Here is a 13,925-nt window from a genome sequence, read left to right as displayed (position 1 = left end):
CTCTGCACGACCAATTCACATGCTGTATCCAGATACCGGAGTGTCAAACCATTACAGCATATTCTCCACCCGCACTACTGGGATAGTAACCTGGGACAAGGAACAGATTTAACTCAAAGCTGGGTAAGCGCCTATTTATTTCAACTTTTATACCAGGTCGCACTCTGACTAACTCATTATTCCTGGGCATGTTCACAACAGGTATTTGACACAACTTGCTGGATTGTCATTTGATTTAAGAACACACTATCAAGTCCAATATTATTATTAGTATTAATACCAGCATAATTTTTACTTTTTCGGTCATGCACCAAGCAGTTATGTACTGTTTCTAACAATCTGTCATGTCGGACGCTGTTCATACGTTCGACAGACAGCGGTAATTCCGCTTTTGTCCACTATGCGCTCAGAGGCGTGGGCTAGTGTTTATCTAGCTGGTCCGGGGTTAATTTAGCTGGTGCTCGGATTGGAAGCTGGGTCACGCCCACTGCCTTTAAATAGTTCTTCTGAACATTGGGTGTCGCCGATTATAGCTTCTGTCTTGTGCTTGGTTATCTCAGTCTGGAGTGGTGGTCTAGGAGAAGGTGTATCGTATCTGGTGGTGTATTTCCCTTTGTCGTATTTTCTCCTTCCTTTATTTGTATTTGTTTTGCCCTGTGCACTTATAGTGTATTCCTGTGTGACTGCGGCGTGGTGCATATTTTCTGTTATCCTTGTCTGTGCTAACTGTGGGTATTGGTGAGTGGTCTCGTCACTGGGTGGTGGGTGGAGGTTTCAGCCTAGGGTTGAAACAGGCTACAGGGTGAGGGTGGAGGCCCAGACATGCACACCATCAGTGTAAACTCTGGGAGAGGGTCAGTCAGGGTTCCCCAGAGTTGAGGGAGATCGCAGGGGCCCGGGTTATTAGCTCTTGCCTACCTAGGCTTCCCGTGACATTATAATCGGCCAACATTATTTGAGTTCCATGGATCCCATGACTTCCATAACCCGCCAGTTGGAGGCGCTGTCCCTACAGGTCACTGAGTTGAGGGGGGCAGTGCAGCAACAGGGACTAGCAGTATCTAATGTGCAAGCTGGAGCGGCAGGTAAAGTTGAGGAGCCTAAGTTTCCTTTGCCTGAAAGGTTTGCTGGGGAACGCAGTAAATTTGTTGCTTTTCGTGAAGCTTGCAAACTATATTTTCGTATGCGCCCGATCTCCTCAGATAATGAGGCTCAGCGTGTGGGCCTGGTGTTGTCATTACTAAACGATGATCCTCAAGCATGGGTGTTTTCTTTGCCTTCTGATTCTGCTGCATTTAACTCAGTGGAGAGTTTTTTTTTCTGCTCTTGGACACATTTACGATGATCCTGACAGAATGGCTCTAGCAGAATCTAAGATATGCGCTATTCGCCAGGGGGAGCATGTTGCAGAGGATTACTGTTCTGAATTTCGCCGCTGGGTGGTCGACACACAGTGGAATGATCCTGCGCTGCGGAGTCAGTTTATTCATGGGGTGTTGTGAATTCTGCTCTTGGGCTCCCTCCGGTGGTTGTAAGTGGTAGCGCTGCTGTCTCTGAATCGCAGCATTTATCAGGTGTGTTCACTTTCTGCAAATCTGACTGGGCTATTTAGTCTTGCTTCACCTTTAGTCAGTGCCAGTTGTTCATTGTTCCTGGAGGATTCACATCTCTGCCTGGTCTCTCCTGCTTTGCAGTTCTTTTCAACAAAGATAAGTTCTGGCCTTGATTTTTTGCTGTCCACATGCTGTGGCCTTATCGTTCAGTTCTTTTCCATGTTTTTTGTCTTGTCCAGCTTGGTCTGTATAAGGATTTGTTTAGCCAAGCTGGTATCTCTGGAGATGCAGATATACCCTCCATGTCTTTAGTTAGCTGTGGAGTTTTTGTATTTTCTGTGGTGGATATTTTCTAGTGTTTTAATACTGACCGCATAGTACTCTGTCCTATCCTTTCTATTTAGCTAGAAGTGGCCTCCTTTGCTAAATTCTGATTTCAGTCTGTGTATGTTTTTTCCCTCTCCTCTCACAGTCAATATTTGTGGGGGGCTGCCTATCCTTTGGGAATTTTCTCTGAGGCAAGATAGTTTTCCCTTTTCTATCTCGAGGGGTAATTAGTCCTCCGGCTGTGTCGAGATGTCCAGGGAGCGCTAGGTACATTCCACGGCTACTTCTAGTTGCGGTGTTAAGTTCAGGGTCTGCGGTCAGTACAGGTACCACCTTCTCCAGAGTACGTCTCATGCTGCTCTTAGGCCACCAGATCATAACAGTACAACTGGCCTACAATGAGTTAACCGCATCTCAGAAGAAGGGAAGGAAAGTGCTGAGCCATTTTTTTTTCTGTAGTCTGTTGTGGTTTTTTTTCTTCCCTCTTTACCTCTGGGTGGCTCAGGAGTTCGGCGCTGGCATGGATGTTCAGGGATTGGCTTCTCGTGTGGATCAACTTGCTGCTAGAGTACAGGGTATTTCCGATTATATCGTTCAGACTCCGGTTTTAGAGCCTAGAATTCCAACTCCTGATTTGTTTTTTGGGGATAGGTCCAAATTTCTGAGCTTTAAAAATAACTGTAAACTGTTTTTTGCTCTGAAACCCCGTTCCTCTGGTGATCCCATCCAGCAGGTTAAAATTGTTATATCTCTGCTGCGTGGTGACCCCCAGGATTGGGCATTTGCCCTGGAACCTGGGAATCCGGCGTTGCTTAATGTAGACACCTTTTTTCAGGCGCTTGGGTTATTGTATGACGAACCTAATTCAGTGGATCATGCTGAGAAGACCTTGTTGGCCCTGTCTCAGGGTCAAGAAGCGGCAGAATCATATTGCCAGAAGTTTAGAAAATGGTCTGTACTGACTAAATGGAATGAGGATGCCTTGGCGGCAATCTTCAGAAAGGGTCTTTCTGAATCCGTTAAAGATGTTATGGTGGGGTTCCCCACGCCTGCTGGTCTGAGTGATTCTATGTCTCTGGCCATTCAGATTGATCGGCGCTTGCGCGAGCGCAGAGTTGTGCACACTATGGCATTGTCTTCCGAGCGGAGTCCTGAGCCTATGCAGTGTGATAGGATTGTGTCTAGAGCTGAACGACAAGGATTCAGACGTCAGAATAGGTTGTGTTTTTACTGCGGCGATTCTGCTCATGTTATTTCTGATTGCCCTAAGCGTACCAAGAGAATCGCTAGTTCTGTTACCATCAGTACTGTACAACCTAAATTTCTGTTATCTGTGACCCTGATCTGCTCATTATCGTCATTTTCTGTCATGGCATTTGTGGATTCAGGCGCCGCTCTAAACTTAATGGACTTAGAATTTGCCAGACGTTGTGGTTTCTCCTTGCAGCCTTTGCAGAGTCCTATTCCTTTGAGGGGCATTGATGCTACACCGTTGGCTAAAAATAAACCTCAGTTTTGGACACAGCTGACCATGTGCATGGCGCCCGCCCATCAGGAAGATTGTCGTTTTCTGGTGTTGCATAATTTGCATGATGCTATTGTGCTGGGTTTCCCATGGTTACAGGTGCATAATCCGGTATTAGATTGAAAATCTATGTCTGTGACTAGTTGGGGTTGTCAGGGGGTTCATGGTGACGTTCCTTTGATGTCAATTGCCTCCTCCCCCTCTTCTGAAATTCCTGAGTTTTTGTCAGATTTCCAGGATGTATTCAATGAGCCCAAGTCCAGTTCCCTTCCACCGCATAGGGACTGTGATTGTTCTATTGACTTGATTCCAGGCTGTAAGTTCCCTAAGGGTCGACTTTTCAACATGTCTGTGCCAGAACATACCGCCATGCGGAGCTATGTTAACCCCTTTCTGACATCTGACGTACTATCCCGTCGAGGTGGGGTGGGCCCGTATGACCACCGATGGGATAGTACGTCACATGCGATCGGCCGCGCTCACAGGGGGAGCGCGGCAGATTGCGGCCGGGTGTCAGCTGCCTATCGCAGCTGACATCCGGCACTATGTGCCAGAAGTGGTCACGGACCGCTCCCGGCACATTAACCCCCGGCACACCGCGATCAAACATGATCGCGGTGTACCGGCGGTACAGGGAAGCATCGCGCAGGGAGGGGGCTCCCTGCGGGCTTCCCTGAGACGATCGGTACAAGGGAATGTACTCACCTTGTACCGAGCGTCTTCTCCCTGCAGTCCCCGGATCCAAAATGGCCGCGGGGCTGCATCCGGGTCCTGCAGGGAGTACTTCCGGGTCAGGGTCTGGAGCCGGCTGCAGAGCAGCCTGCTCCGATGAAAGTAAGATCGCCCATCTGACAGAGTGCTGTGCAAACTGTCAGATGGGCGATCTGTGATGCCCCCCCCCCCCCCCCGGGACAAAGTAAAAAAGTAAAAAAAAATTTCCACAAGTGTAAAAAAAAATAAATAAATTCCTAAATAAAGAAAAAAATATATATATTATTCCCATAAATACATTTCTTTATCTAAAAAAACCAAAAAAAAACAATAAAAGTACACATATTTAGTATCGCTGCGTCCGTAATGACCCAACCTATAAAACTGTCCCACTAGATAACCCCTTCAGTGAACACCGTAAGAAAAAAAAAAACGAACCAAAAAACAACGCTTTATTATCATACCGCCGAACAAAAAATGGAATAACACGTGATCAAAAAGACGGATATAAATAAGTATGGTACCGCTGAAAACGTCATCTTGTCCTGCAAAAAACGTGCTGCCACACAGCATCATAAGCAAAAAAATAAAAAAGTTATAGTTCTCAGAATAAAGCGATGCCAAAATAATTATTTTTTCTATAAAAATAGCTTTTATCGTATAAAAGCGCCAAAACATAAAAAAATGATATAAATGAGATATTGCTGTATTCGTACTGACCCGAAGAATAAAACTGCTTTATCAATTTTACCAAACGTGGAACGGTATAAACGCCTCCCCCAAAAGAAATTCATGAAAAGCTGGTTTTTGGTAATTCTGCCTCACAAAAATCGAAATAAAAAGTGATCAAAAACTGTCACGTGTCCGAAAATGTTACCAATAAAATCGTTAACTCGTCCCGCAAAAAACATGACCTCACATAACTCTGTGGACCAAAATATGGAAAAATTATAGGTCTCAAAATGTGGTAATGCAAAAAATATTTTTTGCAATAAAAAGCGTCTTTCAGTGTGTGACGGCTGCCAATCATAAAAATCCGCTAAAAAACCCGCTATAAAAGTAAATCAAACCCCCCTTCATCACCCCCTTAGTTAGCAAAAAATAAAAAAATTTAAAAAATGTATTTATTTCCATTTTCCCATTAGGGCTAGGGTTAGGGTTAGGGCTAGGGTTAGGGATAGGGTTAGGGTTAGGGCTAGTGTTAGGGTTAGGGCTAGGGTTAGGGTTAGGGCTAGGGTTAGGGTTAGAGCTAGGGTTAGGGTTAGAGCTAGGGTTAGGGTTAGGGCTAGGGTTAGAGCTAGGGTTAGGGTTAGGGCTAGGGTTAGGGCTAGGGTTAGGGTTAGAGCTAGGGTTAGGGTTAGGGCTAGGGTTAGGGCTAGGGTTGGGGTTAGAGCTAGGGTTAGGGTTAGGGCTAGGGTTAGGGCTAGGGTTAGGGTTAGAGCTAGGGTTAGGGTTAGAGCTAGGGTTAGGGTTAGGGCTAGGGTTAGGGCTAGGGTTGGGGCTAAAGTTAGGGTTAGGGTTGGGGCTAAAGTTAGGGTTAGGGTTGGGGCTAAAGTTAGGGTTAGGGTTTGGATTACATTTACAGTTGGGATTAGGGTTGGGATTAGAGTTAGGGGTGTGTCAGGGTTAGGGGTGTGGTTAGGGTTACCGTTGGGATTAGGGTTAGGGGTGTGTTTGGATTAGGGTTTCAGGTAGAATTGGGTGGTTTCCACTGTTTAGGCACATCAGGGGCTCTCCAAACGCGACATGGCGTCCGATCTCAATTCCAGCCAATTCTGCGTTGAAAAAGTAAAACAGTGCTCCTTCCCTTCCGAGCTCTTCCGTGCGCCCAAACAGGGGTTTACCCCAACATATGGGGTATCAGAGTACTCGGCACAAATTGGACAACAACTTTTGGGGTCGAAGTTCTCTTGTTATCCTTGGGAAAATAAAAATTTGGGGGGCTAAAAATCATTTTTGTGGGAAAAAAAAGATCTTTTATTTTCACGGCTCTGCGTTGTAAACTGTAGTGAAACACTTGGGGGTTCAAAGTTCTCACAACACATCTAGATAAGTTCCGTAGGAGGTCTGTTTTCCAATATGGGGTCAATTGTGGGGGGTTTCTACTGTTTGGGTACATCAGAGGCTCTGCAAATGCAACGTGACGCCTGCAGACCAATCCATCTAAGTCTGCATTCCAAATGGCGCTCCTTCCCTTCCGAGCTCTGCCATGCGCCCAAACAGTGGTTCCCCCCCACATATGGGGTATCAGCGTACTCAGGAAAAATTGGACAACAACTTTTAGTGTCCAATTTATCCTGTTACCCTTGTTAAAATACAAAACTGGGGGCTAAAAAATCATTTTTGTGGAAAAAAAAAAGAATTTTTATTTTCACGGCTCTGCGTTATAAACGGTAGTGAAACACTTGGGGGTTCAAAGTTCTCACAACACATCTAGATAAGTTCCTTGGGAGGTCTAGTTTCCAATATGGGGTCACTTGTGGGGGGTTTGTACTGTTTGGGTACATCAGGGGCTCTGCAAATGCAACGTGACGCCCGCAGACCAATCCATCTAAGTCTGCATTCCAAATGGCGCTCCTTCCCTTCCGAGCTCTGCCAGGCACCCAAACAGTGGTTCCCCCCCACATATGGGGTATCAGCGTACTCAGGACAAATTGGACAACAACTTTTGGTGTCCAATTTATCCTGTTACACTTGTAAAAATACAAAACTGGGGGCTAAAATATAATTTTTGTGAAAAAAAAAAGAATTTTTATTTTCACGGCTCTGCGTTATAAACTGTAGTGAAACACTTGGGGGTTCAAAGCTCTCAAAACACATCTAGATAAGTTCCTTAGGGGGTCTACTTTCCAAAATGGTGTCATTTGTGGGGGGTTTCAATGTTTAGGCACATCAGGGGCTCTCCAAACGCAACATGGCGTCCCATCTTAATTCCAGTCAATTTTGCATTGAAAAGTAAAATGGCACTCCTTCCCTTCCGAGCTCTGCTATGCGCCCAAACAGTGGTTTACCCCCACATATGGGGTATCGTCGTACTCAGGACAAATTGCACAACAACTTCTGTGGTCTAATTTCTTCTCTTACCCTTGGGAAAATGAAAAATTGGGGGCAAAAAGATCACTTTTGTGAAAAAATATGATTTTTTATTTTTACGGCTCTGCATTATAAACTTCTGTGAAGCACGTGTTGGGTCAAAGTGCTCACCACACATCTAGATAAGTTCATTAAGGGGTCTACTTTCCAAAATGGTGTCACTTGTGGGGGGTTTCAATGTTTAGGCACATGAGGGGCTCTCCAAACCCAACATGGCGTCCCATCTCAATTCCAGTCAATTTTGCATTGAAAAGTCAAATGGCGCTCCTTCCCTTCCGAGCTCTGCCATGCGCCCAAACAATGGTTTACACCCACATATGGGGTATCACCGTACTCAGGACAAATTGGACAACAACATTTAGGGTCCAATTTATCCTGTTACCCTTGTGAAAATAAAAAATTGTGTGCGAAAAGATCATTTTTGTGAAAAAAATATGATTTTTTATTTTACAGCTCTGCATTATAAACTTCTGTGAAGCACTTGGTGGGTCAAAGTGCTCACCACACATCTAGATAAGTTCCTTAGGGGGTCTACTTTCCAAAATGGTGTCACTTGAGGGGGGTTTCAATGTTTAGGCACATCAGGGCCTCTCCAAACGCAACATGGCGTCCCATCTCAATTCCAGTCAATTTTGCATTGAAAAGTAAAATGGCGCTCCTTTCTTTCCGAGCTCTGCCATGCGCCCAAACAGTGGTTTACCCCCACATATTGGGTATCAGCGTACTCAGGACAAATTGTACAACAACTTTTGGGGTCCATTTTCTCCTGTTACCCTTGGTAAAATAAAACAAATTGGAGCTGAAATAAATTTTGTGTGAAAAAAAGTTAAATGTTCATTTTTATTTAAACAATCCAAAAATTCCTGTGAACCACCTGAAGGGTTAATAAACTTCTTGAATGTGGTTTTGAGCACCTTGAGGGGTGCAGTTTTTAGAATGGTGTCACACTTCATTATTTTCTATCATATTGACCCCTCAAAATGACTTCAAATGAGATGTGGTCCCTAAAAGAAAATGGTGTTGTAAAAATGAGAAATTTCTGGTCAACTTTTAACCCTTATAACTCCCTAACAAAAAAAAATGTTGTTCCAAAATTATGCTGATGTAAAGTAGACATGTGGGGAATGTTACTTATTAAGTATTTTGCGTGACATATCTCTGTGATTTAAGGGCATAAAAATTAAAAGTTGGAAAATTGCGAAATTTTCAAAATTTTTGCCAAATTTCCATTTTTTTCACAAATAAACGCAAGTTATATCGAATAAATTTTACAAATAACATGAAGTACAATATGTCACGAGAAAACAATGTCAGAATCGCCAAGATCCGTTGAAGAGTTCCAGAGTTATAACCTCATAAAGGGACAGTGGTCAGAATTGTAAAAATTGGCCTGGTCATTAACGTGCAAACCACCCTTGGGGGTGAAGGGGTCAAGGAGTCTTTGGAGAAGGGGCATATTCGGCCATCTTCTTCACCATTGGGAGCAGGTTTTTTTTTTGTTGCCAAAAAAGATGGCTCCTTGAGACCCTGTATTGATTATCGCCTCTTGAATAAGATCACGGTCAAATTCCAATACCCTTTGCCTTTGCTTTCTGATCTGTTTGCTAGGATTAAGGGGGCTAGTTGGTTTACTAAGATTGACCTTCGAGTGGCATATAATATTGTTCGTATTAAACAGGGTGACGAATGGAAAACTGCATTTAATACGACCGAAGGCCATTTTGAATACCTGGTGATGCCATTCGGACTCTCTAATGCTCCATCTGTGTTTCAGTCCTTCATGCATGATATATTTCGGAATTATCTTGATAAATTCATGATTGTATATTTGGATGATATTTTGATTTTTTCAGATGATTGGGAGTCTCATGTGAATCAAGTCAGGATGGTATTTCAGATCCTTCGTGATAATGCCTTGTTTGTGAAGGGGTCTAAGTGCCTCTTTGGAGTACAGAAGATTTCTTTTTTGGGCTTCATTTTTTCTCCCTCATCTATAGAAATGGATCCGGTTAAGGTTCAGGCCATTCATGATTGGATCCAGCCCACATCCGTGAAGACTAGAGCCTTCAGAAATTTTTGGGCTTTGCTAACTTTTATCGCCGTTTCATTGCCAACTTCTCCAGTGTGGTTAAACCCTTGACCGATTTGACGAAGAAAGGCGCTGATGTGACGAATTGGTCCTCTGCGGCTGTTTCTGCCTTTCAGGAGCTTAAACGCCGATTTACTTCTGCCCCTGTGTTGCGTCAGCAGGATGTTTCTCTTCCTTTTCAGGTTGAGGTTGACACTTCTGAGATTGGGGCAGGGGCCGTTTTGTCTCAGAGGAATTCTGATGGTTCTTTGATGAAACCGTGTGCCTTCTTTTCGCGAAAGTTTTCGCCTGCGGAACGCAATTATGATGTCGGCAATCGTGATTTGTTGGCTATGAAGTGGGCATTTGAGGAGTGGCGACTAGGGTTGAGCGAAACAGGTCGGCCATTTTCAGAAGTCGCCGACTTTTGGCAAAGTCGGGTTTCATGAAACCCGACCCGACCCCTGTGTGGGGTCGGCCATGAGGTCGGCGATCTTCTGAATCTGGTATCGGAATTCCGATACCGAGTTCCGATATGTTTGCGATATCGGAAATCGGTATCGGAATCCACATTTAAGTGTAAAATAAACAATTAAAATAAAAAATATTGATATACTCACCTCTCCGGAGGCCCCTGGACATCGCCGCTGGTAACCGGCAGCCTTCTTTGCTTAAAATGAGCGCGTTTACGGCCTTCCATGACGTCACGGCTTGTGATTGGTCGCGTGGCGGTCACATGGGCGGCCGCGACCAATCAAAAGCCGTGACGTCATCTAAGGCCCTGAACGCACTCATTCTTAAGAAGGAAGGCTGCCGGAAAGAAGCAGGGCTCGTCCGAGGGTGAGTATATACCTAATAGGAATATACTCACCCTCGGCTTCTTTCCGGCAGCCTTCCTTCCTAAGAATGAGCGCGTTCAGGGCCTTAGATGACGTCACGGCTTGTGATTGGTCGCGGCCGCCCATGTGACCGCCACGCGACCAATCACAAGCCGTGACGTAATTCTCAGGTCCTAAATTCCTAGAATGAGGAATTTAGGATCTGAAAATTACGTCACGGCTTGTGATTGGTCGCTTGGCGGTCACATGGGCGGCCGCGACCAATCACAAGCCGTGACGTCATCTAAGGCCCTGAACACGCTCATTTTAAGCAAAGAAGGCTGCCGGTTACCAGCGGTAAGGTCCAGGCTGCGTCGGAGAGGTGAGTATATCAATATTTTTTATTTGAATTCTTTATTTTACACATTAATATGGATCCCAGGGCCTGAAGGAGAGTTTCCTCTCCTTCAGACCCTGGGAACCATAGTATCCTATTGCACTGCATTGGGTTTCGTGTTTCGGCCGACCCCGACCCCGACTTTTTTATAGGATCGGCCGATTTCACTCGACCCAACTTTTGAGAAAGTCGGGTTTCGTGAAACCCGACCCGATCCTATAAAAATAAAAGTCGCTCAACCCTAGTGGCGACATTGGCTTGAGGGGGCCAAGCACCGTATTGTGGTCTTGACCGATCATAAGAATCTGATTTATCTCGAGTCTGCCAAACGGCTGAATCCTAGACAGGCCCGATGGTCCCTGTTTTCTCCCGTTTTGATTTTGTTGTCTCGTATCTTCCGGGTTCTAAGAATGTTAAGGCTGATGCCCTCTCTAGGAGCTTTTTGCCTGATTCTCCTGGGGTCCTTGAGCCGGTCGGTATTCTGAAGGAAGGGGTGATTCTTTCTGCCATCTCCCCTGATTTACGACGGGTTCTTCAGGAATTTCAGGCTGATAAACCTGACCGCTGTCCAGTGGGGAAATTGTTTGTTCCTGACAGATGGACTCATAAAGTGATTTCGGAGGTTCATTGTTCTGTGTTAGCTGGTCATCCGGGGATTTTTGGTACCAGAGATTTGGTTAGTAGGTCCTTTTGGTGGCCTTCTTTGTCACGGGATGTTCGTTCTTTTGTGCAGTCCTGTGGGACTTGTGCGCGGGCCAAGCCTTGCTGTTCCCGCGCTAGTGGGTTGCTTTTGCCTTTGCCGGTCCCTGAGAGGCCTTGGACGCATATTTCTATGGATTTTATTTCGGATCTTCCGGTTTCCCAGAGGATGTCAGTTATCTGGGTGGTTTGTGACTGGTTTTCTAAGATGGTTCATTTGGTACCTTTGCCTAAGTTGCCTTCCTCTTCTGATTTGGTTCCGTTGTTTTTTCAGCATGTGGTTCGTTTGCATGGCATTCCGGAGAATATTGTATCCGATAGAGGTTCCCAGTTTGTTTCTAGGTTTTGGCAGGCCTTTTGTGCTAGGCTGGGCATTGATTTGTCTTTTTCTTCCGCATTTCATCCTCAGACAAATGGCCAAACCGAGCGAACTAATCAGACTTTGGAAACTTATTTGAGATGCTTTGTGTCTGCTGATCAGGATGATTGGGTGGCTTTCTTGCCATTGGCCGAGTTTGCCCTTAATAATCGGGCTAGTTCTGCTACCTTGGTTTCACCCTTCTTTTGTAACTCTGGTTTTCATCCTCATTTTTCTTCGGGGCAGGTTGAGCCTTCTGATTGTCCTGGGGTGGACTCTGTGGTTGACAGGTTGCAGCAAATTTGGGCTCATGTTGTTGACAATTTGGTGTTGTCTCAGGAGGGGGCTCAGCGTTTTGCTAACCGTCGTCGGTGTGTTGGTTCCCGGCTTCGGGTTGGGGATTTGTTCTGGTTGTCTTCTCGTCATGTCCCTATGAAGGTTTCTTCCCCTAAGTTTAAGCCTCGGTTTATTGGCCCGTTGGCCGAGTTTGCCCTTTATAATCGGTCCAGTTCGGCTACTTTGGTTTCGCCTTTTTTTTGTAATTTTGGTTTCCATCCTCGTTTTTCTTCAGGGCAGGTTGAGCCTTCTGATTGTCCTGGTGTAGATTCTGTGTTGGACAGGTTACAGCAGATTTGGACTCATGTGGTAGACAATTTGACGTCTTAGGAAAAGGCTCAGTGTTTTGCTAACCGCCGTCGGTGTGTTGGTCCTCGGCTTCGTGTGGGGGATTTAGTCTGGTTATCTTCTCGTCATGTTCCTATGAAGGTTTCTTCCCCTAAGTTCAAGCCTCGGTTTATTGGTCGTTATAAGATCTCTGAGATTATCAATCCAGTGTCTTTTCGTTGGGCCCTTCCAGCCTCTTTTTCTATCCATAATGTTTTTCATAGATCTTTGTTGCGGAAATATGTGGTGCCCGTTGTTCCCTCTGTTGATCCTCCTGCCCCGGTGTTGATTGATGGGGAGTTGGAGTATGTGGTTGAGAAGATTTTGGATTCTCGTTTTTCGAGGCGGAAGCTTCAGTATCTTGTCAAATGGAAGGGTTATGGCCAGGAGGATAATTCTTGGGTTGTTGCCTCCGATGTTCATGCTGATGATTTGGTTCTTGCCTTTCATTTGGCTCGTCCGGATCGGCCTGGGGGCTCTGGTGAGGGTTCGGTGACCCCTCCTCAAGGGGGGGTACTGTTGTGAATTCTGCTCTTGGGCTCCCTCCGGTGGTTGTAAGTGGTAGCGCTGCTGTCTCTGAATCGCAGCATTTATCAGGTGTGTTCACTTTCTGCAAATCTGACTGGGCTATTTAGTCTTGCTTCACCCTTTAGTCAGTGCCAGTTGTCCATTGTTCCTGGAGGATTCACATCTCTGCCTGGTCTCTCCTGCTTTGCAGTTCTTTTCAACAAAGATAAGTTCTGGCCTTGATTTTTTGCTGTCCACATGCTGTGGCCTTATTGTTCAGTTCTTTTCCATGTTTTTTGTCTTGTCCAGCTTGGTCTGTATAAGGATTTGTTTAGCCAAGCTGGTATCTCTGGAGATGCAGATATACCCTCCATATCTTTAATTAGCTGTGGAGTTTTTGTATTTTCTGTGGTGGATATTTTCTAGTGTTTTAATACTGACCGCATAGTACTCTGTCCTATCCTTTCTATTTAGCTAGAAGTGGCCTCCTTTGCTAAATTCTGATTTCAGTCTGTGTATGTTTTTTCCCTCTCCTCTGACAGTCAATATTTGTGGGGGGCTGCTTATCCTTTGGGAATTTTCTCTGAGGCAAGATAGTTTTCCCTTTTCTATCTCGAGGGGTAATTAGTCCTCCGGCTGTGTCGAGATGTCCAGGGAGCGCTAGGTAGTTGCGGTGTTAAGTTCAGGGTCTGCGGTCAGTACAGATACCACCTTCTCCAGAGTACGTCTCATGCTGCTCTTAGGCCACCAGATCATAACAGTACAACTGGCCCACAATCAGTTAACCGCATCTCAGAAGAAGGGAAAGAAAGTGCTGAGCCATTTTTTTTTCTGTACTCTGTTGTGTTTTTTTTTCCCTCTTTACATCTGGGTGGTTCAGGAGTTTGGCGCTGACATGGATGTTCAGGGACTTGCTTCTCGTGTTGATCAACTTGCTGCTAGAGTACAGGGTATTTCTGATTATATCGTTCAGACTCCAGCTTTAGAGCCTAGAATTCCAACTCCTGATCTGTTTTTTGGGGACAGATCTAAATTTCTGCACTTTAAAAATAACTGTAAACTGTTTTTTGCTCTGAAGCCCCGTTCCTCTGGTGATCCCATCCAGCAGGTTAAAATTGTTATATCTCTGCTGCGTGGTGACCCTCAGGATTGGGCATTTGCCCTGGAACCTGGGAATCCGGCGTTGCTTAATGTAGACACCTTTTT

This window comes from Ranitomeya variabilis, chromosome 6 (genome assembly GCF_051348905.1).
Source record: "Ranitomeya variabilis isolate aRanVar5 chromosome 6, aRanVar5.hap1, whole genome shotgun sequence".
Lineage (NCBI taxonomy): Eukaryota > Metazoa > Chordata > Amphibia > Anura > Dendrobatidae > Ranitomeya > Ranitomeya variabilis.
The sequence above is the reverse complement of the archived record's forward strand: the minus strand, read 5'-3'. Positions refer to the sequence as shown.